Source organism: Oryctolagus cuniculus, chromosome 8 (genome assembly GCF_051225735.1).
Source record: "Oryctolagus cuniculus isolate XC-2025 breed Fujian yellow rabbit chromosome 8, ASM5122573v1, whole genome shotgun sequence".
In the NCBI taxonomy this organism is placed as follows: domain Eukaryota; kingdom Metazoa; phylum Chordata; class Mammalia; order Lagomorpha; family Leporidae; genus Oryctolagus; species Oryctolagus cuniculus.
Genome location: NC_142874.1, coordinates 21,723,887 through 21,748,826, shown reverse-complemented (window position 1 = coordinate 21,748,826; position 24,940 = coordinate 21,723,887). Strand labels below are relative to the sequence as shown.

Sequence of the window (24,940 nt, the reverse complement as noted above, 5' to 3'; positions counted from 1 at the left end):
TCATGAAACTTTCCCCTATGTTTTCTTCTAAAAGGCTCAGAGTTTGGATTCTCACAGTTAAGTCACTAATTAATTATATTTACAATTCTTTTTCATTTTATTTGAAAGACGGAGAAATGAGAAGAGAGACGGGCACAGAGAGATCTTCCATCTGCTGGTTCATTCCCTAAATGCCTTCAACAGCAGAGCTGGGTCAAGCAGAAGCCAGAGCCTGGAACTCCACCTGTCTTCCACGCGGGTGATGGGAGGTGAGCGCTTGAGCCATCACCCTGTGCCGCCCAGGGAGCACGCTAGCAGGAAGCGGAATCCTGGTGGAGGAGCCGGGACTCACGGCAGGTACTCTGATACGGGTTGTGGGCATGCGTGGGGTGGCTTAAGCACTGGGCAGACACCCGCCCCTCCGTCCTCCCGTCCACTGTGCGTGTGTCATTACAGCTTACCTAAGCCCCTCACGGGTAGCGCACGGTCAGTTTTCTAAAAACCTAGTCGACTGCTGTAGGACTTCTCACTGGAAAATATTTCATTTACATTCAGTATAATTGTGTGTAGGTAAAGACTTAATACTGCCATTTAAAAATTGTTTTCTAGCGGTTTTGTGTGTCCTTTTTTCCTTTCTCCCGTCGTGTTTTCCCTATGCTTAAGTAATTTTCCCTAGTGCTATGCTTGGATCGCTTCTTTGTATTTTTAGCATGTCAATGATAGGTTTTTGCTCTGTGGTTACTGTGAGGCTTACAAAGAATGCCGTAGAGTTCTAATGAGCAGTTTTAAGCAGGTAACAACCTTGGTTGCATTAAAACTACTATACCACACTGCAAAGGCTCTCTGCCCTCTCTTGTCTCATTCTGAACTTTTGATGCCACAATTTCACATTGCGTATCACTTAGCAAATTATCATAGTTATTTTTATTTTAATGGTTTTGCCTTTTACCCTTCGCACTAAAGATATTGTGAATTTTAATATATACTACTTTTTCTTTTAAAGATTTGTTTATTTATTTGTAAGGCAGAGTTATGTAGAGAAGGGGGAGGGAGGGGGAAAGAAGGAAGGGGAAGGGGGAAGAGAGAGAGAAAGAGAGAGAGAGAGAGAGATCAGCCATCTGATGGTCATTCCCTAAATACCTGCAATGGCCAGGGTTGGGCCAGTCAGAAGCCAGGAGCTTGGGCCTCCCGCGTGCGTGCCGGGACCCAAACACTTGGCCCATTTTCTGCTGCTTTCCTAGACGCATTAGCAGAGAGCTGGATTGGAAGCTGAGCAGCGTCCCGTCAGCGCTCCTGTGTGACACTGGGGTCTCAGGTGTAGAGCGTACACTTCTGCAGTGGGTCTGACAGCTGCAGGTGTCTTTGTGCTACTCATGAGCATCCTTGTCTTTCAGCTGGGAGAGCCCTGGTTAGCATTTCTTTAAGGCAGGCCTGGTGGGGATGAATTCTCCTAGTCTTTATCTGGTGACGTCTCTATCTCCCTTTTGTTTCTGAAGGACAGGTTTGCCGGGCACCCTATCCTTGGTCGACAATGTTTTTCTATCTGCACTTGGAATACATCATTCCACCATCTGCTGGCCTCCTGGTTTGTACTGAGAAGTCTGGGGCCATCTATGCTGAAAGTCCTTTATATTCTGTTTGCTTCTTTTTCTTGCTGTATTATACCCCTTCCCTCTCTTCCTGACAGTTCACTTATATGATGTCTTGGGGTAGTCTGATTCAGACAAAATCTCACTGGTGTGACCTTTGAGCTCCCTCTTGATGAAAGGTCACATCTCTCCCCATATATGGAAAGTTTCCTGCCATCATTTTAAAAATAAGCTTTCTATACCTTTGTCTTTCTCTCATCCCTCTTTATCGCTAAAATCTTGTGCATTTCTGATGTTATCCCATAAATCTCATAAGTTTTCTTCATTCCTTTTCATTGTTTTCTTGAGGGAGTTTCTTAAAATGGCCCCTTTGATTCTATATCAGAGAGGTCGCATATCTCCATCCCACTGAGGTGAGCTGTGGCATCGAATTTTGTCTGTTTGATGTGGGAGTGTTTCTCTGCTTGTTCGTTCTTTCTTTCTTTCTTTCTTTCTTTCTTTCTTTCTTTCTTTCTTTTTAAGATGTATTTTATTTATTTGAAAAACAGAGTTACAGAGAGAGGCAGGTCCATTCGCTGGTTCACTCCCCAAATGACCGTAATGGTCAAAGCTGAGTTGATCCAAAGCCAGGAGCCAGGAGCTTCTTCCAGGTCTCCCATGTGGGTGCAGGTCCTTGGGCCATCTTCTACTGCTTTCCCAGGCCATAGCAGATAGCTGGATCAGAAGAGGAGCAGCCGGGAATCGAACTGGTGCCCCTATGCGATGCTGGCTCTGCAGGCCAGGACTTTAACCAGTTGTGCCACAGCGCCAGCTCCTACCTGACTGTTCTTGACACTTGCACACATGCATCAGTGTCCGCTTGTTGTGGAGCTGAGTACTGACTTCTCTCTTTGCAGTCCCCTTGGTTTATGCCTGTCTTTCTTTACCAGGCCTGTCTGGAAGTCTGATTCCAGAGCCAGGTGAGCACAGGAGGCATCCTAAGTAGGCCCAGACACACTATAAGAGTCCTGCAAGGCTGGCACAGCACCTTGGCTTGGAAGGACATGGGGAGTCCCAGGTAGGGAACAAGGGCTGTGTGGGAAAGGTAGCCAGGGACCAGAGCCTGGAAGCTTAGCTTGTAGCCCACATGGGTTTGTCTTCCAGGAGATCCCTGCATAGATGGGACAGTCCCCTGACTGCAGTGATGGGGGGGCCTTAGAGTGAGTGCAAGGGGAGGGGCTTGGGCACAGACTGAGAACCTTCCCAGTGCACTTGTCAGGAGGCGGGGGTTCTCCTGGGCTGGGAGATATGGGGTGGGAGATATGGGGAGGTATCCCACTGGTCCTTTTAGCAGTGCAACTAAGCTGGGGCTGCAGCCGAGGGGGCTGGAGCTGGGCCACAGGGGCTCTTTGAGGCCCACCACCGAGACTGAAGTCGATGGGCAGATGAGCATCTCTGTGGAGGCACCAGGGTGCACACAGGGTTGACCTTGACTCTCTTGGCAGGTGGTGGGGACGACAGGCACAAGGGAGAAAGGGCTATAGCCGAGCTCCCTGGGGGAATAGGACAAATTTCCAGGCTTGAATCCAGAGGCATGATTGGCGGGTCTGCCACCAGGCTGTGGGTGTGCACTCCCGAAATGACCCTTTGCAAAGCTTGGACTCCACGAGACTTCCACAGTGCCAGCCACCATCCGGAGGCTCCCACTAAGAGACTTTTCTCTGGGCAAAGGTGCAGACTTTCTGTTGTCTGGGAACAGCAGTATGTCCCAGTGGGACAACTTGCTGATTTTGATAAACACTAGTTTAGAACATTCCCTTTAGGATTTGTTTCTCAACCGAGTTGCAGATACAATTTTTGTGTCATTACTGTTTTTTTTTTTTTACTATAGTATTGCTGTTCATATTCCGAAGTGATTTTTCATGATTTCATACCACGCAAGTAAGTGTTCTGAAACTGTCAGGTCATGGGGTCATTTTCCTAATGTTGGTCATTAAATAGTTTGCAGCCTTTACTGGTGGAATCAGACCAGGAAAATTATCGTTGGGAAGGGATATTTATGAAGCAGCTGCCATGTTGGTTTTGCTAATTGTTCCAGAGAAGGAAACACCGGGATCATCGACAGGAAGTCGCTTTCCCGGAGTGCCAGAGCTAGTGGGCGCTCCAGCCGGGATAAACAGAGGGCTCACTTAGCACCTGCAGGGGGAACTTAGGACCCTCAGTGTCTCACACCGGGGGTCTCCATCAGTGTCTCAGTCCCTGGGTCTCGCGCATCTGGAGGAAGAGTGTTTGCCGCTTGCACTGAGTTGCTGCTGGGTCCCTTGTGTTGAGTTAAAATGAAGACCTGGGAGGTGACTCAGAACCCAGCGGCGAGGGAGGGCTACAGGCTGCTGGTTAGGGGCAGGTGTCTCCCGCCCCTTCCTCCACCTCCAAGTCCTGTGTTGCTGCACACGCAGGGCCAGGCCACAGCTTCACAGCACGCTCGTGCCATCTCAGGACCCGGGCTCCAGCCTCCTGCCATGGACAAGTCCCTCCCTTTCTCTGACTTGTCTCGTCTGCAGGAGGCACCTTGCTCCAGGGTTGCTAGACAGGGAGGGCTTGAGCACAGTGCTGGCCCACAGTTCTTGCTGCCCGGTGTGGTCCTGAGGGGCTGCAAGGCTGCAGGGAGGAGGGCTGTGCTGCCCACACCCCTCCCTCAGAGCTGGGAGAGGGCTCCAGCTGTCCCCTAGGAGGCTCTGAGAATGCCTCCTGCCTTAGGACACCTTCCCTGGAGGCCATTATCCGGTCCCAGCCTGATCCTTGTCTTGGCTTTGGAACGCTCCAGCCCCATCACTCATCTCAAGGTCTGGACCGATTGCACTGTAAGAAGCACAGCAGGTCCCTGCCAAGAGGCTGGGCCGTCCCCAGTCAGCACAGCGGAGGCTCCCCGCAGGTCCCTGCTGATGTCCTAGGCAGCCTGTGTGCTTGTGGTGTAGACACCCCAGAGCGGGAGGCAGATGAGGCGGAAGCAAATTACGATGAGTGGGGGCCAGGTGGTGGCAAGAGCTGTGGGGACGATTCCAGGTGATCAGGGCACAGTGCAGGCTGGGTTAGCGCAGGGAGTGGACAGCTCAGGTCCTTGGGGGCGGGGCGCTTGTCTCATCCCATCCTGAGCTGTGTGTCCCTTTCTACCTGTACTATAGTTGCTTGTAGATTCTGTTTCTCTGCATGTGCACAAAAGCCACGAGGTTGTGGCCCACTGACCCCTGTGACCTGTGAGGGCTCCACCATGATGTCACCAGTGTTTGTTGACTTGAGTCAGATTTAACTGAAACCACGTGGAAGCCGATGACACATGATGCAAGTAGAATTAGCTTTAGTTGTTATCACTAATGCTTGCCCAGACTCACGAGGGTGCAACAGCAGGGAGTGTGAATTTATAGAACTGGAGCAGGGACTCCACACTGAGTACTTGTGAAGTTAAAAGGGCAACCCATCGGCTAGGAGACCAAAGAACCCAAGAGACACGGGTGCAGTCTCTGGGGAAAGGGATTTGTTTTATTTTTCATTTACTTGAAAGGCGGAACTAGAGAGAGAAGAGAAACACACAGACAAATGTTCCATCTGCTGCTTCACTCCTCAAATGGCCACAACTGGGCCAGGACGAAGCCAGGAGCTTCTTCTGGGTCTCCCACATGGGTGTAGGCACCCAAGCACTGGGGCCATCTTTGCTGCTTTCCCAGGCACAGTAGCAGGGAGCTGGATCGGAAGTAGAGCAGCCGGGTCTCGAACCTGCACCCATGAGGGATATTGGCATCACAGGTGGTGGCTTACCCTGCTGTGCCACACGCTGGCCCCTAAAGAAAGGGATTTGGAAATAGAAGTCCAGGGGCGTGGGTGTTTGACTGCCTTGTCCTGGGAGGAGGCCTCGTGTTCAAGGAGCCGTGCTGGTCCCAGATCACTGAGGCTCTGTGGACAAGGTTTGTGCAGGCTTTGTGATGTGGCTTCCGTGTTTCTCATCATCACAAAACGGTGGGTGCCGGCACTAGTACTGTTACCCAGCGTGGACACCACGGCGGGGGTGGGGAGGAGGAGAACTTCTGCTTCTGAAGACGCAGCGCCCCCTGGCGGTGTAAGCCTCACACAGCCAGGAGTGCTCGCACTTCAGCGCCAAGTCCTCAAACCACAGTGGTTTTGGAACTGCTGGGAAACATCAGAGAAAGTCTGAACCAGGCATCTCATCCAGGACCAGGGAAACAGAGGTGACGGAGGCTGTCGTCCATAGTACGATCGCTTGTCAGGTTCAAACCTTTCTTCATCACTTCTTCTCCCCTAACTGTCCATCATCATCGCGAGCAGCGTCCGTGAGCATGCCAAACAGTGGGCCCTGGGAGCTCAGGGCTTCCCGTAGCCCTGTCTTATGAAGAACACATGGAAAGCACTCCCACAGGATCCCCAGAGGTGAATTTGTGTCCAGTTACATCCGGGATTATATGAATCCGTTGGTGCATGACCAACCCATCCTTTGCTGCCCTTGGAGCCCATTTTGGTCCGATTCAGGTTTGGGACACTCCTGTTTCCTCCACCTTGAAGCCAAACCCGAGCCAGTGCAGTTCCAGCGGCCTGGGATCGTCTTTCTCCGACAGGGAGGGCAGCCTGTGTGCTCACGGCAGGCACACCCCAGAGCAGGAGACCAACGAGGCGGAAGCAAATTACGATGAGTGGGAGCCAGGTGGCGGCAAGAGCTATGGCGAAGATTGAGGTTGAGAAAGCAGGTAGCGGTTGGAGGAGGAAGAAGTTGAGTTCATCCATCCGGATGCAGTGGTGCCTCGCCGAGGGTCAGGGGCCTGAACAGGGAGCCGTGTGGACAACCACGGGAGAAGGGCCCATGGCTCTAGACCAGGACACATCACGGCACCTAACCCGTCTCGCTTCCGAGCCTCGTGTCCCCTCCTGTCCAGGTTAGAAGGTTGTTTGCATATCTGGTTCATGTCTCTGCCACGACTCCTAGAAGCTGCCGTGCTCAGAAACCATGAGGCCACGTCCCTGTGAAACTGTGGCCGCCTAGGGCCCTGCAGCGATGAGCCCTCAAGGCCATCCGTGCTTGTGGATGTGAGTCAGCAAGCAGAAGCCTTAACACACTGTGCAAGCAGATTTCGTTTTGATTGGTATTATTAAGGATGGCCAGACTCCTGAGGCTGACCCACCTCTGCCATTTTCCTTTCCTTTTTCTTTCTTTTTTTTTTTTTTTTTTTTTTGAAGATTGATTTCTTTACTTGAAAGTCAGAGTTACACAGAGAGAGGAGAGGCGGAGAGAGAAAGAGGTCTTCCATCTGCTGGTTCACTCCCCTGTTGGCCGCAATGGCTGGAGCTGCGCCGATCTGAAGCCAGGAGCCAGGAGCCAGGAGCCAGGAGCCAGGAGCCAGGAGCCAGGTGCTTCCTCCAGGTCTCCCATGCGGGTGCAGGGCCCAAGCACTTGGGCCATCCTCCACTGCCTTCCTGGGCCACAGCAGAGAGCTGGCCTGGAAGTGGAGCAGCTGGGACTCTATCTGGCACCCATATGGGATGCTGGCACTGCAGGCCAGGGCATTAACACGCTGTGCCACAGTGCTGGCCCCTTCCTTTTCTTTTTCTTATTACGAATCGTCGTTGCAACCTACACATGTGAGAGCATAAAACAGTGGCCTTGGGAGCTCCCAGCTTCCCCTAGTCCTCTCTCCAAGCCAATCCGTTGCCTTCCAGAGGGTGGATAATTACGTGTCATTAGGTCTAGCATTGTAGGGAAACCTGTGCTCTGTGGCTCATGCACCCTGTCTGGTTCTTGAAGCCCATGTGGGGTCCAGGTCTACCTGCTCTGCACCAGCCTCGAGACCAGGCCAGGGTCCATGCAGCTCCAGCTGTAGGAAGGTCCCTCTGCTAGAGGAGAGCTTGTTTCCTCCTGCGAGGGCTCCCCCTGCCTGAAGTCCCGCCCCTAGGAATCAGCCCTTTGAATCAAACACTGATCTCTAGAGAGTGTTGCTGACTCCCAGAAATGGAACACCAAAGCCGCAAAATCAGCCCTAAGAGCTGCCACATACTGAATTTTGAGTCCATGCCTAAGAAACTTGAGGGTGAGGGTGCCCCAGGGTTGGCCTGGGCTGGACACAGGGGGTTGGGGTGGCCTGGGAAGGAGCATGAGGGAACCTTCTGGGCTGTTGAAAGCATTTGATTTCTTGGTTTTAGTGGTGCTTGTATTTGTCCTGAACTTGGGAAAACTGAACAGATGCGCATGAGTGACTTCATTTCCTGTAATGTTTCCCATCCTAGAATTAATTTTGCAATTGCTGCTTTGGAGGTTGTTGTATGGACTTAAATTTATTTCCAGTTCCTATGGGTCGGCACCAAGGAGTTTAGGTGTTGCATCCCATGGTGAGCCAATGTTTCCTTTTGTAAGAAACTGTCCAAGTGGTTGCCCGAAGTGGCTGTGCCAGTTTCCGTCCTCACCAGCAATGGCTGACAGTTCCTGCCGTCCTCAGCCTCAGCTGCACATTGGGGATGTTGGTGCCCTGGGTGTTGGCTGTTCTGGTTGGCACATGGTCCTATCTCCTTGTGGCAGTTCCCCATGGCCTGTGACACGGAGCATCTCAGTGCTTGTTTGTGGTGCGTGTCTGTGCAGCTCTTTTGCCCATTTTTGAACTAAGCATTGGGCTGTTAGTGTTCCTTGTGTATTTTGGACCCAAGTCCTTTTTCAGATATGCATTTTGAAAGGGTTTCCTTCTCATCAGTGCCTTGTCTTTTCATTTTCCAATTTTTCACCATGCACCTAGAATGCCATCACATCTCCCTGTCTCCTTGAGTGTGTGTGTGTGTGTGTGTGTGTGTTAATGAGCAGCATTTAGGGAGTGGTTAGGGCCGGTGTTGTGGCATAGCAGGTTAAGCCACTGTCTGCAGTGCTGGCATCCCATATGGGCACCAGTTCCTGTCCTGGCTGCTCTGCTTCCCAGCTAATGCACCTGGGAAAAGCAGCAGCAGGTGGCCCAACTGTACGGGGCCCTGCATCCTCGTGGGAGACCCCATGAAGCTGCTGGCTTTAGCCTGGTTCAGCTGTGGCTGTCGTGGCCCCTTGGCGAGTGAACCAGCAGATGGAAGACCGCCCCCCATCTTTCTGCCTCTCCCTCTCTCTGTGTAACTCTGCCTTTCAAATAAATAAATATATAAATCTTTAAAAAGAAGTGGGGAGGAGGGGGGCACTCAAATGAATATCACTCAATGCAATCCTCTAGGAGCTTCCATTTTGATTTGGGAAAGAACAATGACTTGAGTGTGGAATAATAAGAAGAAAAAAATCAAGAGGAGACTCAGAGCACAGTGCCTTGTCCCATGCACTGAGGGAGCCCGGGGAGACTGGAGGGTCACTGGGGCATCGAGAAGAGGGAAGGAACTGGACTGGCTGGGAGGAAGGGGCAGTGCGTTCTGGGCTCAGGGGTGGGTGGCAGTGGCATCAGAGTGGCACAGACAGGAGATCAGCTTTACTCTTCCTCACGCTACAGGGCATCCCAACACTGGCTGGAGGAATGGCTGTGGAGCCCCCAAATTTGGCCCTGCTCCCCCAGCACGCAGCAAGCCCATTACTGATACTGGGGTGGTGGAAGGGAGTGGGAGGCATGTATTTCAAAGTCCAGAGCATGGAGCTGGGCTGCTATTGCTTAGTTCCAGGGCTCCTCGAAGGGTTCACGGTGAAGGTGCTTACAGCTTGAAGTTGGGCCCGGGAGGTGCGTGTTCCGTTCCTGTCCAAGCACCTCGTTGGCCGTCAGTGTTTGTTGGCAATGCTATGTTCTTTACGGAATTTTGATGATGACAAAGTGGGCACCATGAGTCTCGGGGCTGTGTGCCCGTGGTGGTTACCTCTTGCTCAGGGCCTGGGTTCCAGGAATGGAAACCCCTCAAGACAAAACCGAACATCAAAGTGTTATCTACGGGGAGATAAATGATGTAAATCTTTTCTTCCCCCTAAAGACTTAGTGTTTTATCTAATTGAAAAACAGAGTTACAGAGACAGGAGGGGGGAGAGAGAGCAAGTGTGTGAGAGAGAGAGAGAGATCGAGATATCTTCCATCTACTGGTTCACTCCCCAAATGGCCACAATGGCCGGGGCTGGGCTGGGCCAGGCCGAAGCCAGGAGCCTGGAACTTCTTCCAGACCTTCCACATGGTGCAGGGGCCCAGGCACTTGGGCCATCTTCTGCTGCTTTCTCAGGCGCATTAGCAGGGAACTGGATCAGAAGTGGAGCAGCCGGGAGTCGAACTGGCGCCCATACGGGATGCCGGCACTGCAGGCTGCGAGCAGCTTAGCCTGCTACCCTACAGCGCCACCCCAATCTCATGAGTCGTGTGTGCCTGTAGGGCCAGGTGCATCCCGCTCTCAATGCCGTGAGTGAGTTTTAGTGAGAGGTGATTGACCAATCATCAATACAAGGCAGGGAACCTTTAAGCCAAGGGAGGGAGCCCCGAGGGCCGTGGAGACCAGGACCAGGTGCGATCTGGCAGCGATGGGCAAGGCACTGACCGGGGATCTGTGCCACTCCTGAAGGGAGGCCCCAGGACACCTGGGAGCAGGGGCAGCGGGGTGGGGCCAGGGTCAACCCTGGCCTTTTGGACAGGAATGCAGCGTGTGCGCGACAGGTTCTGCAGACAAACCTGGCCGACGCTGTAATTGTGTTGCTTCCCAGAAATTCCTGCTGGCTCCCAGCGCTGCAGCCAGCATCCCGCTGAGAGAGGAGGCAGCCTTTCCCATAGCACAGTCAGATAGAGGGAAAGAAAGAGAGAGAGAAAAAAAAACACACACCAGCAAACCTGGGGCGCATCTCCTTCCCAGACCTGTGGCTTCCGCCAGCTCTGACCACCTGGTCTCACAGAAGCAGCTGAACACAGGCTAGACCCAAACGGCAGCTTCCAGGCAGAGCCGGCTTTTGGGAGCACCCGGGCGCCAGGCCGCAGCCCAGGGCGCCTGGCCAGTGCCCCAGAAAGCCTCTGAGCCGCTGCCCAGGTGGCTCAGGGTTGGCTGAGGACACAGCCTGACTGCATCGCATTCCAGTTCCTGGTATTTATGAGCCTCCTTCGTGCCCAGATCCGGTTCAGTGCCACGGTGGAGGCAGGGGAGGGGCCCACCCTGAAGGGAGGGGCCCACCCCGCTCCCCTGCATCTCCCTGCTCCCAGGTGATGAGGCCCCATGTTTGGGGTGTGCCTTTGCCATTCACATTCCCTCTGTTTCTCATTTCTTGCCTGCCCGTGAACTTCCTGAACAGGTCTAGGGTTCCATTGTGATGCATTTCTAGTGCACTCTGAGTTTATCGCTGTGTGTAGTTTTCTTAAGGATTGCTCGAGGAGTTGGAGTCTACGTGAGGATACTTCATAGACGCCTGGGCAGCGGAATTCAAAAAGGACTTTATTTCAGTGCAGAGGTTTTTGAAGTCCGTGCAGAGATTGTGCATAATACACACTTGTCATGAACTTGTTGAAGACCCCTCGTCCACATGACGTCACTGTCATTGTTTTCCTGCCTGTTTTTAAAATTTTTTTAAAAAAGATTTATTTATTTATTTATTTATTTGAAAGTCAGAGTTACACAGAGGAGAGGCAGAGAGAGAGGGAGAGAGAGAGAGAGGTCTTCCATCCACTGGTTCACTCCCCAGTTGGCCGCAACAGCTGGAGCTGTGCCGATCCAAAGCCAGGAGCCAGGAGCTTCCTCTGGGACTCCCACACAGGTGCAGGGGCCCAAGGAGTTGGGCCATCTTCCACTGCTTTCCCAAGGCATCAGATGATGTTAAATATTTTGCCTCAACCATCAAATATGATGGAAGAAGCCCATGAGAATACTGTAGTATATTTAACTCTTATTTATTTATTTATTTTTTCCCCATTCTGGCGTCCTTCTCGCCTTTCTGAAGTTCAGATCTCGCTTTCAATCCTTTCTCTTCTGTTTCGAGAAATTCCTGTACAGCTGCCTTAAAGACAGGTTTGCTTGTGTCAAATTCTCTTTATTTCCCTTCAACCGGCACTGTTTTTCTTTTTCCTCCTCATTCTAATGAATATGTCCAATATGTCCACCAGATATAAAAGTTATGATTGACAGTTTTCAAAAAATCTTCAGTTCTCAGGCCTCTGCGGCTTCCGTTGGCATTTGAATGGATATTCTGTCATCAGCTATGTGTTGCTTTTCTCTGCTCCTGGGATTATCTGCCTTTAGTTTTCATAAGTTTAATTACGATGTTTCTTGGTATGGCTTTTGAAGAGTCCTATTTGGGGTTTGTGTAGCTTCTTTAGTCAGTAGGTGTGCTAAATTTGGGACTTGTGCTAAATTTAGGACTTCCCAGTCATTATTTCTGTGAAACACTTTTTCTCCCTCCCTTTCTTTGATTTCAAGGATATGAACAGCAGCTCTCTATGTCCCTAAAACTCGTTCGCTTCTGTCTCAGCATACCTGCAGTCTGTTGTTCAGACCAGCTAAATTCTACTTACATCTCCTCATAGTCTCCAATTCCATCCTAAGGGACCTCTGCTCCCTACTATTGAAGCCATGGAATCATTTTAAAAACTTTACTGTTACTGTATTTTTCCATTTCATAATTTTCATTCCTTTTTTTTAAAAAAAGAGATTTAAAAAGATTATTTGTTTGAAAGACAGAGTTACAGAGAGGCAGAGGCAGAGAGAGAGAGAGAGAGAGAGAGAGAGAGAGACAGGTCTTCATCTGCTGGTTCAACTCCCCAGTTGGCTGCAATGGCTGGAGCTGCGCTGATCCAAAGCCAGGAGCCAGGAGCTTCTTCCGGGTCTCCCACGCGGGTGCAGGGGTCCAAGGACTTGGGCCATCCTCCACTGCTTTCCCAGGTCACAGCAGAGAGCTGGATTGGATGTGGAGCAGCCGGAACTTGAGTGATCTCTGTATGCACTGTGAAGCAACCCCACTGGACCCTGGTTAGCTCCCTGTCTGAGCTTGGCAAGGCAGAACACACTCACACTCAGAAAATCACAGGGATCTGGCTTATTCCTCAAAGGCAGGCAGTGAGAAACAGCAGCAGCCTATGATGCGTGAAGAGCAGTCACACCCCACTCAGGACAACTTCTCAGGGTAGGTGGGCTCCCAGCTGCAGACACAGCCTCAGGCACTCAGAACGCAGTGCATCTTGGATCTTACATCTCAGGGCAACAGGGATCCCTGGGCTGGAGCCTGGAACACCCTGGAACACAGGGCTTTTCACATGCCTAAGACCTTCTACAGTTTTTTTTTTTTTTTTCATGCAGAGTGGACAGTGAGAGAGAGAGACAGAGAGAAAGGTCTTCCTTTTTGGTGTTGGTTCACCCTCCAATGGCCGCCACGGCCAGCGCACCGCGCTGATCCGATGGCAGGAGCCAGGTGCTTCTCCTGGTCTCCCATGGGGTGCAGAGCTCAAGCACCTGGGCCATCCTCCACTGCACTCCCTGGCCACAGCAGAGAGCTGGCCTGAAAGAGGGGCAACCGGGACAGAATCTGGTGCCCCAACTGGGACTAGAACCTGGTGTGCCGGTGCCGCAAGGCGGAGGATTAGCCTAGTGAGCCACGGCGCCGGCCTACGGTTATTCTTAAGAACTACAAGTGGAGAAGGTGAGGCATAGCGATGGATCAGCTCCACTTCCTAATGTTTCGCAAGTCTCCTTGGGGCCCGATGCAAGTGGAGGCTCAGCTTGTGCTGCACCTGCTCTGGGCATGGGATGGAAGGCCCGCTCTCTGCTGGCTCTGCCGCCACCACCAGGCAGGGCAGTCACAGTGCCCCTGTCTGCTTCTGCTTCCCACTCTGCCCTGCTGAACCCGCAGGGGCCACAGTTCCCGTCTTCTGCTGAGGTTTGGAAGGAGCAGGATGGACTTTGCTGTAAAGGTTTTGTGTTGTACTGCCCTTTTCCAGGTCCGCTGGCTGGGGAGGGAGAGAGGCATTTCTGGAAGCAATTTTTAAAGGAAAGATTTATTTGAAAGAGTTGCATAGAGACGGGGGAAGGAGGGTGGGAGGGAGAAAGAGAGAGAGAGAGAGAGGTATCTTTTATGCGCTGGTTCAATTCCCAGATGGCCTCAATGGCCAGGGCTGGGCCAATCCAAAGCCAGGAGCCAGGACCTCCTTCTTGGTCTCCCATGTGGGTGCAGGGGCCCAGGCTCTTGGGCCATCCTCTGCTGCTTTCCCAGGCCGTTATCAGGGAGTTGAATCAAAAGTGGAGTGGCTGGGTCTCAAACCAGCGCCCACTTGGGAAGTTGGCATCACAAATCAGCTATGCCACAATGCCAGCCCATCTGGGAGCAGTTTTAATCTGTGCCAGCTGGCAGTTCTGGGTAGAGGGAGGTCAACAAAGAAACTCAGAGAACTCATTGCCTGCCAATTCCTCCTCTCGAGACTCCCAGGTAGTCTGCTGTCTTCATCTTGCCTTTCTGGGTCTCCTCTGCTGGTTCTGGTCTTGGGTTCACGGTTTTTTTGTAGTTGTAAAAATGAAGATTGGGAAGGAATGGAGCTGCTTCATCTTGGCGAGAACTGGAAGTTTCCATTCAAGAAGGAAGGAAAGTTTGGATGCTTTGGGAGAAGTTCGATGCTGCAGTTTTTGTGTGAGTCGGTAACTGGGGCAGGGGAAGATGCACCTCTTTCCGTGATGTTACGATCACAGTGGTAATTCGTGTCCAGCTGAAGAAGTCTCATAGCACGGGGTCAAGGCTCCAACAGCCTAGGGATTTTCTGAAGGCTAAATCTTGCTCTTGCCAATATTGCTTTGTGTTCCTGTTTGTATCTTCCTGCTACGTAGACTCCCTGGAGTCCTTATGTTATCACAAGAGGTCAAAGTCCCTGCCTGCGTGACTGCTTATGAAAGGCGGTGTATTTGATATACAAAAAAAAAAAATGAATTACTTATGAGGGTGTGCCAGTGTGGAGTCAAAATTTCCCAGCAACAAATGGAGCAATAATGCTTGCTCTGCACTTCTTTTTGACTTGAGCTGATACCAAACCTTTATCACAGCAAACACAGCCAAGCAGCTTCCTATGAAATAAAGGATGCAGAATCTTTCAATGCAGTGGTTTGCTCTCTCTCTCTTTTTTTTTTTTTTTTTTTTTTTTTTTTTTTTTTTTGGACAGGCAGAGTGGACAGTGAGAGAGAGAGACAGAGAGAAAGGTCTTCCTTTCCCGTTGGTTCACCCCACAATGGCCGCCGCGGCCGGCGCACCATGCTGATCCGAAGCCAGGAGCCAGGTGCTTCTCCTGGTCTCCCATGGGGTGCAGGGCCCAAGCACTTGGGCCATCCTCCACTGCCTTTCCGGGCCACAGCAGAGAGATGGCCTGGAAGAGGGGCAACCGGGAAAGAATCCGGCGCCCTGACGGGGATTAGAACCCGGTGTGCTGGCACTGCAGGGGGAGGATTAGCCTAGTGAGCCATGGCGCTGGCCAGCTCTCTTGACGCAATTCAACGCAGACCTGCAGTTCCCGAGGGAAGACCGTGACTGTGCCCTGACCTTGCTGGTTTTATGCAGGTGGGATGTGAGGACAACATGAGGCTGAGCTATGAGGGGACTTCAGGAAGTTCATGGAAATGGCAGTAAAAGATATGTTTATTTTGGTGAAACAGCTTTTTGAAATCCATTCATAAGATTGGTCTTCAAAAAGTTTGTGAAAAACATATATCATGAAAAAATTATGCATGGATTTCAAAGCATTTTTGGCATCCAAGTCAACTTGTCTTTTCAATCCATTTTTCCACAAGCTTTTTGAAGTACTTTGCAAAGCTCGGTACAACACATGGTCTATCCAGCTAGCGTTGCTCCCCTCTTTTTGGAAAGATTCTCATAGTAAACCTGCTGGCACTTGGACTTAGACCGCCGGCCTCCGGAACTGTGCAGGAATAGGCTTCTGTTGTGTAAGTTACTCAGTCTGTGGCGGTTTGTTATGGCAGCCCCCACAGATGGATACCGAGGCCTGTTAAGGTGTCTTGTGATATTGTCAGTACCGGGTTTCCAAGTCCTGTGGAACTTCCACTAGGAGCAGGAAGCCAGGACTACCTAACGCACCATGAGAGGTAGGCATTGCGGATCTGTTGACAGCAGGGCTGGTGACAGAGGGAAGTCTGGAGCTTGGCCTGTCCAACAGAGCAGGTGTGAATCCTCTCATTGTCCCTGGGGCCAAAACTACCAGGGCGATGGGTTCCCTACCCTATCAGTCAGATTTTCATGATGACAATGAAATACCTGAGGCAGCTAACTTTACGAAGAGCGAAAGTTTATTTAACTCATGGTTTTGGAGGTTCAAATTCAAGTTCAAGTGACCCTGTTGGTTTGGCATCTGGTGAGGATAACAGATGGCAGTGGTGGAACTTGTGTGGAGAGCGGGTCACATGGTGAACCAGGAAGTGGTGGGGAGAGGGGGAGGGGAGGGGGAGGGGAAAGGAGAGGAGAGGGAGGGGGAGGGGGAGGGGGAGAGGCTGGGATCAAACTCAGCTTTTACAATCAACCTTCTCTTGAGAACTACCTTCCACGGGCATGCTCCCAACAACCACCCACTAGGCCCACCTCCTAAACACCATAATTGGATTCAGTTTTATCTTTTGGTACTATTAACCTATGACTTCAGGGGTTTTTCTTTCTTAATATATTTGAGAGGAGAGGGAGAGGCAGAGGGGTAGAGAGAGGACAGAGATAGATAGATAGATAGATAGATAGATAGATAGATAGATAGAAAGAGAGAGCACCCATTCATTGGTTCACTGTTCAAAAGCCTACAATGGCCAAGACTAAGATAGGCCAAAACCAGGCCCTGGGAACTCAGTTTAATTATGTGGGTGGCACGGCTCCAATTACTGAACCATCACCTGCTGCTCCTGGGGTTGCATTACTAGGAAGCTGGAACCAGGAACCAGATCCAGAAACTGATATGGGATGTGGACAGCTTAACCAGTGCCTTAACCCTTAGGCCACGTACTTGCCACACACTTTGTCTACAACATACACTGAGCACCCACTAGATGTTAGATATTCTAGGATCTGGACACACATTAATTTAAACTCCTACATGAGTTTAGGAACTGAATCAGTCCCAATCATAGCACTCACCAAGCACATAAAACCCATTTGTTCTGTCAATAGATAGCCATGATCATCTGGAAACACAAAATATCTACTCCAATTAGGAAATGCAAGAGAAGAGAAAGGGGTCTTTCAAAGCATCTACACATTGTTCATCCATACAGAAGTGTTCAGGATTTCCGTATGTGGAGAGTTTTGTGAAAGAAGGTTTGATAGTGAAGATTTATGATATTCAGGGGCTGGTGACACGGCTCAGCAGGTTGAGTCACTGCTTGTGAGGTATGCATCCCGTATTGAAGCACCAGTTGGAGTCTTGGCTGCTCCACTCCCAATCCAGCTCCCTGCTAACGCATCTGGGAAAGCAGCGAAAAATGGCCCAAGTGCTTGGGCCCCTGCCACACATGAGAAACCTGGATGACGTCTCTGGTTCCTGGCCCAGGCTTGGCTGTTGTGGACGTTTGGGGAGTGAATCAAAGGATGGAAGACTTTTCTTTCTCTCTCTCTGTCTCTCCCTCTCTTGCTGTCACTCTGTCATTCAAGTAAATACAATAAGTCTTTAAAAAAGAGCATTTATGATGATCATGGTAAGCAGGTTGCACTCTTCTGCACTTGAAGTGTGTTTGTGGTGTCAGGATTAGAAGACAGAAAGCCCATGGCTTTGACACATTGCAGTGACTTAGATTCATTTCCTGGATAAGCATTGCCTTACCTCTCTGATGAGAGCCTGTATTTTGCGAGTGTATGAAATGAATCTGTGACTGAGTTTTCTTTACATTTGGCCCTTGTGGAGCCTGTGGAATGGTGTGCAGAGCATACAAGCCATGGCTGGTAGCTGTCATAGGTTTAAAAAGTGCTCACATGGGGAATACGACTCATTTTTTGGTAACCTCACAGAATTAGCAGTATGGCAAGAAGACACTCATTTATTTATTCAGCCTGCATGCCAACATTAGGACAGAGTTTGGCTTCATCCTCAATGCTTGGCTCGATACTGTGACATTTTTACATGGTTAAGAAGCACACAAAACCAAGTATGTCGTATTTAGTCGTTCATTTTTGTTTAACTGGAAGGAATTCCAAAAATGTACTGAGCATACTACTTTGAGCAGTCTTTCCTTTTTCTAAGATTTATTTTTTTATTTGAAAAGCAGAGTTACAGAGAAGGAGAGAGAGAGAGAGAGAGAGAGAGAGAGAGAGAGATCTTCCATCCACTGGTTCACTCCCCAAATGGCCACCATGGCTGGGTCTGGGTCAGGCTGAAGCCAGGGGCCAGGACCTCCATCTGGGTCTCCCAGGGGGTCGCTCTCCACTGCTTTTCCCAGGTCATTAGCAGGGAGCTGGATCAGAAGTGGAGTAGCGGCTGGGACTTGAACTAGTGCCCATGTGGGATGCCAGCAGCACAGGTGGCGGCTTTACCCACTGTGCCATAATGCCGGCCCCATGGAATAGTCTTTCAGTCTAGAGAATAACTCCGTAAAGGGCCAGCGCTGTGGTGTAGCAGGTAAAGCTGCTGCCTTCAGCGCCAGCATCCCATATGGGCACCAGTTCGAGTCTCGGCTGCTCCACTTATGATCCAGCTCTCTTCTAATGCATCTGGGAAAGCAGCAGAAGATGGCCCAAGTCTTTGGATCCCTGCACCCATGTGGGAGACTTGGAGGAAGCTCCTGGCGCCTGGCTTCAGATTGGTCCAGTTCTAGCCATTGCAGACATTTGGGGAGTGAACCAGCTGATGGAAGATCTCTCTCTCTCTCTCTCTCTCTCTCTCTCTCTCTCTCTTCTCTCTCTCTCTCTCCTCTCTCTCCCTCTGCCTTTCAAATAAAGCTTTAAAAAATGAATAACTCTATAAGCATCCGCATGGAAGCAGGTAATTTTTTACACCAGAGTTCTGTATTCTTGGCCATTGTCGATTGGCTCACTGGTTACACCAGGCTCAAAAGGAGCCCATGTGATTGTTTTCTGACAGTATTGGCCATGGGGGTTTCTAAGCAGAGATGAGATAGAGCAGCAGGTATTGGAACAACGCTTTGAGTCCTGCTGAATGTTCCACTTCCAACCCAGCTCCCTGCTACTGCATCCTGGGAAGGCAGCAGATGTTGGGACAAATGCTTGTTCCCCTGCCCCCTGTGTGGGAGACCTGGATGGAGTTTCTGGCTCCTTGTCTTTAGCCTGGCTCAGCCTTGGAAAGTGAACCAGTACATGGAACAACTTCTCTGTCTGTGTCTCTCCCTTTCTCCCTGTCACTCAGCCTGTCAAATCAATCAATCAATCTTTAAAAAAAAAAAAAAAAAAAAAAAAAACAGGCAGATAGTTTAGCAGACATCTCCAAACACATATTGTTGCTCCTTCCTGGTAAGCCTGACTCTGGTGGTCCCAGTGCTTTTCCACGTTATCCTATTTCAGCTACTGTGTCGATACAGCTCTCCCGCCATCTAACCAGGGGAGGGCCTCTCTCTGCCCTAGGACCTCCAGAAGGGACACAGTCCTGCCAACACCCTGGGGAGACCCATTGTGGACTCAGGACTTTCAGACCTGTGAGGTTACCACTCATCTTGCCGTCATTTGTTGGTAGCGGCAATAGGAAATTTAATAAAAGCACAGCTGACGATTCTTGGGTCATTCATCTATCACCTATGCTGTTTTTTCAATTGCTTCAAACTTTGGAAGGATACAAAGGGTCTTAGGTACTAACCACCAAAAACACCAACACTACTTGCCCCGGTTTTGGGGATAAAGTGCACGTGGGAATACAAAGGCAAGGGGACCTATCTGACGGCTCTGGGAAAAGAACTTCAGCGACTGTCTCCGTCTGGGCCCCAGAGAGCTTCCTTCTCTGAGTTACCCGCTGCTTCACTGTGCTCCCCTCTTTGAAATATATGTTCTGTGTTTTTCATGTAAATAATACAATGTGAATAAACAAATATTTTTTTGGACCTACATGGGAGACAGAGAAACATACAAACCCAGCAGACTTGGTAGAACGGCGTGAGATAAGGGATATAAATCCATGCGGGCACAAAGGCTCAGGAGAGACTCCGGGGATGGTGGGCCTGGGCCTGCACCGTGATTCTTCCTTCCCTTGATAGAGACACTGGTACGGTGCTGGCACTCTTCCATTTTCTTGGCATGTTCATGGATGTTACATTGGGAGAAAAAGGTGAAAATAGGAGTTTGTTTCCAAAACATCTATATCTCTTTCTTTGACTGAATGAAGTTATCTTTTGCAATGGAGTGACTTTTCCACCTGCAAATGAAATCAGTACCCAAGTCGTATTGACACAGTCTTCACAGTATCTCTCAAATATGGTAGCTTTTCTCTTTCCACTACTGTGCCTCCCCAGGCCCAGGCTATGGAACTATTGTTATTTTCAAATAATTCATTTTGGCTTTATTGGTCCTCTCTCCTTTTTTGTATGCATGGGTGGATTTTCTGTATTAATTTTCTCCTCTTACCTTCTTTAAAAAGTCGCTTTCTTTTTACATTTTTTTCTCACTGTTCTTTTAATTCCTTCAGCTAAGTTGAATGCTTAGCTCACTAATTTTCTTTCTAACTTCTTTCTGATATGAATATTTGAAAATATACATTCCTTGGTAAATGTAATTTTAGAGGTATTTTATACCTTTTTTAAAAGTTTTATTTATTTATTTGAAAGTCAGAGCTACAGAGAGAGAGAAGGAGAAGCAGAGAGAGAGAGAGAGAGAGAGAGAGAGAGAGAGAGAGAGAAGTCTTCCATCCACTGATTCACTCCCTAGTTGGTCACAATGGCTGGAACTGCGCTAATCTGAAGCCAGAAGCCAGGAGCTTCTTCCAGGTCTCCCACATGGGTGCAGGGGCCCAAGGACTAGGGCCATCTTCTACTGCTTTCCCAGGCCACAGCAGAGAGCTGGATTGGAAGTGGAGCAGCTGGGCCTCAAACTGGCACCCATATGAATGCCGGCACTGTAGGCGGAGGATTTACCCACTGTGCCATGGTGCCAGCTCTGTATTTTATACCTTTTTATGAATATCTTTAGGGTTATTTAATTTTAAGAATTTTAGTTTATTTAAATGAATGCTTTTTGGCCCATCAGTGGTATAGAAGTTGTCTTAACTGCTAGATATAGGACATGTCAGTTTAATTATCATTTTTTTCAAGATTTATTTTATTTATTTGAAAGAGTTACAGAGAGAGCCAGAGCCAGATATATACACACACACACACACACACACACACACACACACATATATATATATATATATAGAGAGAGAGAGAGAGGTCTTCCATACGCTGGTTCACTCCCCAAATGACCACAATGGCCAGAGCTGCTGGCACAGCAGGCGGTGGCTTTACCCACTACCCCACAGTGCCGGGCCCCTTAACAGTTGCTAACCAAAACAAAGCAAAACAAAACAAAAAGGATAACGTGAATGACTTTAGGAAGTGGCTGAGCTCATCTTTTATATATATATATATTTTATTTGACAGGCAGAGTTAGACAGTGAGAGAGAGAGAGAGAGAGAGAAAGGTCTTCTTTCCGTTGGTTCACTCCCCTAATGGCTGCTGCGGCCGGCGAGCTGCGCTGATCCGAAGCCGGGAGCCAGGTACTTCTCCTGGTCTCCCACATGGGTGCAGGGCCCAAGGACTTGGGCCATCCTCCACTGCACTCCTGGGCCACAGCAGAGAGCTGGACTGGATGAGGAGCTACTGGGAAAGAACCCAGCGCCCATGTGGGATGCCGGCGCCGCAGGCGGAGGATTAACCAAGTGAGCCACGGCGCTGGCCCTGAGCTCATCTTTGGAGTAGTTAATAGTTGGGCATTACCAGGTTGCAGGTCAGGCAGGGACATTGTGTGTGTGTGTGTGTGTGTGTGTTCTCTCTCTCTCTCTCTCTCTCTCTGTGTGTGTGTGTGTGTGCATGTGCTTTCGACCTTTGCCTTCAATGGCAGAGACGTGCGTTTTCCTAGAAGGCATCGGCAACATACATGGGACAGCCCCGGGAATCTGTGATAAGGCATACAGCCTCAGTCTTGTACCTTCTCTGGGAAACGAAACTTAAAACTTGGTGACTCAGCTGGTGCAGAGGGTGGCACCAAGGCTCTTCCTGAGCGAGGAGGAAGCTCAGCCTGCCCTCCCATGTGTTCACAGGTCCCACAGCTCCCCGTAACTGCTGCTGGCTGCTGCACGTGGAAGGGAGAACTACAGACCACAGGTAGGGGCTTTGGTGCCTGTGTGAAGGAAATGGGGAACAAATGACAGCATGCATTTTCTGACCTTTTTTTTTTTTAAGATTTATTTCATTTATTTGAAAAGCAGAGAGAGAGAGAGAGAGAGAGAGAGATCTTGGGGCCGGCGCTGTGGAAGAGCAGGTAAAGCCGCCGCCTGCAGTGCTGGCATCCCATATGGGCGCCAGTTTGAGTCCCGGCCGCTCCTCTTCTGATCCAGCTCTCTGCTGTGGTCTGAGAAAGCAGTAGAAGATGGCCCAAGTCCTTGGGCCCCTGCACCCATGTGGGAGACCAGGAAGAAGCTCCTGGCTTTAGATCAGCGCAGCTCCGGCCATTGTAGCCAACTGGGGAGTGAACCAATGGATGGAAGACCTCTCTCTCTCTCTCTCTCTCTCTCTCTGCTTCTCCTCTCTTTGTGTAACTCTGCCTTTAAAATAAATAAATGCATTTTTTAAAAGAGAGATCTTCTATCTTCTGGTTCATTCCCCCAGTGACTACAACAGCTGGGGCTGGGCCAGGCATCTTCATTAACAGGGAGCTGGATTAGAAGCAGAGCAGTCAGGACTTGAACCGGCACTCTGATAGGGAATGCTAGTGCCACAAGTGGTGGCTTAACCTACTGTGCCACAGTGCCAGCCCCAGGGGCTACTGAACTTTTAAGAAGCACAAGTGGTATTGGAAGATGTGTGGGGAAGGAGGGCTTGGATCGGAGAAACTCAGCTCTTCTGTTTCTTAGTTGCAGGACCTTGGACAAGCTGAAAACCTCCCCGATCTTCTGATTACTTCCCTGTAAAACTCAGGACTACAAGAGGATGTGTAGGAAACCACAGACTGTTCTATTAAAGCAAAAACTGATATGTGCAAAATACCAAATTTAAATGCTTCTTTACCAAAAAGCAAAGAAGGAGACATCAGTGAGATTACGTGCTGTAGGGTCTTTCCTTAGTTCTATGGTTGGGATAATGTGAGGGGAAGGGGCATTTGAGGAAAACTGATTTTTAAAAAACTTTATTTACTTATTTATATTTATATTTATATTTAAATATTAAATAATAATAATTTATAATAATTAAATAATTTATAATAATTTATAATATATATAATATAATATAATATATATAATATAATATAATATATATAATAATTTATAATAATATATATAATTTAATTATAAATTAAATAATTATAAATTAAATAATTTATAATAATATATAATAATAATTTATAATAATTAAATAATTTATAATATATATAATATAATATAATATAATATATATAATATAATATAATATATATAATAATTTATAATAATATATATAATTTAATTATAAATTAAATAATTTATAATAATATAAATATAATAATAATAATTTATATTTATATTTATACTTATAGAAGCTCGCCTGGTCCCGGCACGTCTCCTTCTAGCGCCAGACCCTGGCATTGTCCCCATGATGCCGGCTTTGCAAGTGTGCAGGCTGCAGGTGTTCTGGGGTCATGGAAGCTTCCACCGAGATTTCAAAGCTGGGAAACCAGAGTTGTGCTGCAGGGCTGGAGCCCTGCAGGGGGAGCTGGGCAGGGTGAAGCTGCTGAGGAGACCCTGGGAAAGTAGAGGTGCCAGCAACAAGGGCCATCCACCAAGGAGAGCTGCCAGCAGGGTGCCAGCCCAGCCTGGGCAAGGCACAGAGCTCAGCAGGCAGCCTCAGGGATCGGCCACACGGACACAGACCAGCAAAACCAGAGAGGCTCCAACCTAGATTCCCAAGGATGTTCTGGACAAACTGAGGGCCGAGATGGAGATAAGCATCATCGTAAGGAGCCCACACTACAATACTGCCGAGCAGAAATGAGGGCTCTGAGCTGCAGCAGAAGGCCCTGCCTACTGGAGTCGCAGAGATGAGACGCCCACCCTGTGGAAACTGAAGCATGGGGTGGGCCTCGCAGAGCTGTAGGGGTGAGGCTGCCCAAGCCGTTGGGGGCCCAGCCCCCATCCCGGTGTGCTCAGGGTGGCAGGCATGGAGCCTTAGGACTTCACATTTGCTCTGCTGGTTTCTGGTTCTATCAAGTCTTTCTATTTCCTTGTCTCCCCTGTTTGTAAGGGAAACGTGCCTGTGCCTGCCTTGCCATTGTATCTTAGAAGTAAGAAACTGCTTTTTGGTCACACAGGGAGTCACAGGGAAGAGAGCTTGCCTCGAGTTTCAGATGAGACTCTGGACTCTGGACTCAGGCATTAATATTGGGCTGCATTAAGACATTGTGACTTTGGGGGATGGGATGATTGTTATGTTGTATGTGCAGAAAACATCGGTTTTGGGGAGCCAAAACTGGATTAAATAGAACCAATCTCCACAAATCCATGCAGATGTTTAAACCCTGAAGTCTTAAAGTTGAGGACTGAGGGATTAAGGGTGGGGACTTGATCTAATTATGGTATCCAAGGGGTGGGCCTGTTGGGAGGTCTTAAGGTTTCTGGGGCCTGCTCTCAGAGGGTTGTTCTTGGGAGAAGGCTGGTTATTTATTTTTTTAAAGGTTTGTTCATTTATTTATATGAAAGGCAGAGTTACGGGGTAGAAGTAGGGGACAGAAAGAGAAAGAGATCTCCTGTCTATTGGTTCACTCCCCAAATGACCTCAACAGTCAGGGCTTGGCCAAGCAGAAGCCAGGAGCCTGGAACTCCATCCTGGTCCCCGTGTGGATGGCAGGAGCCCGAGTACTTGAGCCATCTTCCTCTACCTTCCTGAGAGCATTAGCAGGAAGCTGGGTCAAAGTGGAGCAGCCAGAGGGCTGGTTATTGAGCCGAGTTTGGCCCAGCTTCGCTCTCCTTCCTGGCTCACATCCTGTTCCTCCACTTCCTCTCCACCATGGCCAAGGCCCATCAGACACCAAACTAATGGGGCCACCCACTCCTGAATTGTGATCTGCAAACTCTGTGTGAACGTAAACCTTTTTTTGTTCCCAAGATGCACCTCTCTCCCCAAGATGTAGCTCTCTCTTTTAGTTAATGTAACAAAAACTAGTCTAGGGGCTGGCACTATGACATAGTGGGTTGGCATCCCATACGGGTACCAGTTTGAGTCTCGGCTGCTCCACTTTTGATCCAGCTCCCTGTTGATGGTCTGGGAAAGCAGTAGAAGATGGCCCAAGTCCTTGGGCCCCT

At 49.4% G+C, this 24,940-nt stretch overlaps 1 long non-coding RNA gene across 1 annotated transcript; it reads left to right on the top strand.

Annotated features, from left to right (window-relative positions):
* The first annotated feature begins 264 nt into the window (after positions 1-264).
* LOC149124903 (uncharacterized) lies at positions 265-23,879 on the top strand. Its single transcript, XR_016211632.1, has 4 exons — positions 265-336; positions 21,707-21,770; positions 22,520-22,712; positions 23,179-23,879. It is a non-coding gene; the product is annotated as an uncharacterized LOC149124903 (long non-coding RNA).
* The last annotated feature ends 1,061 nt before the right edge of the window (positions 23,880-24,940 follow it).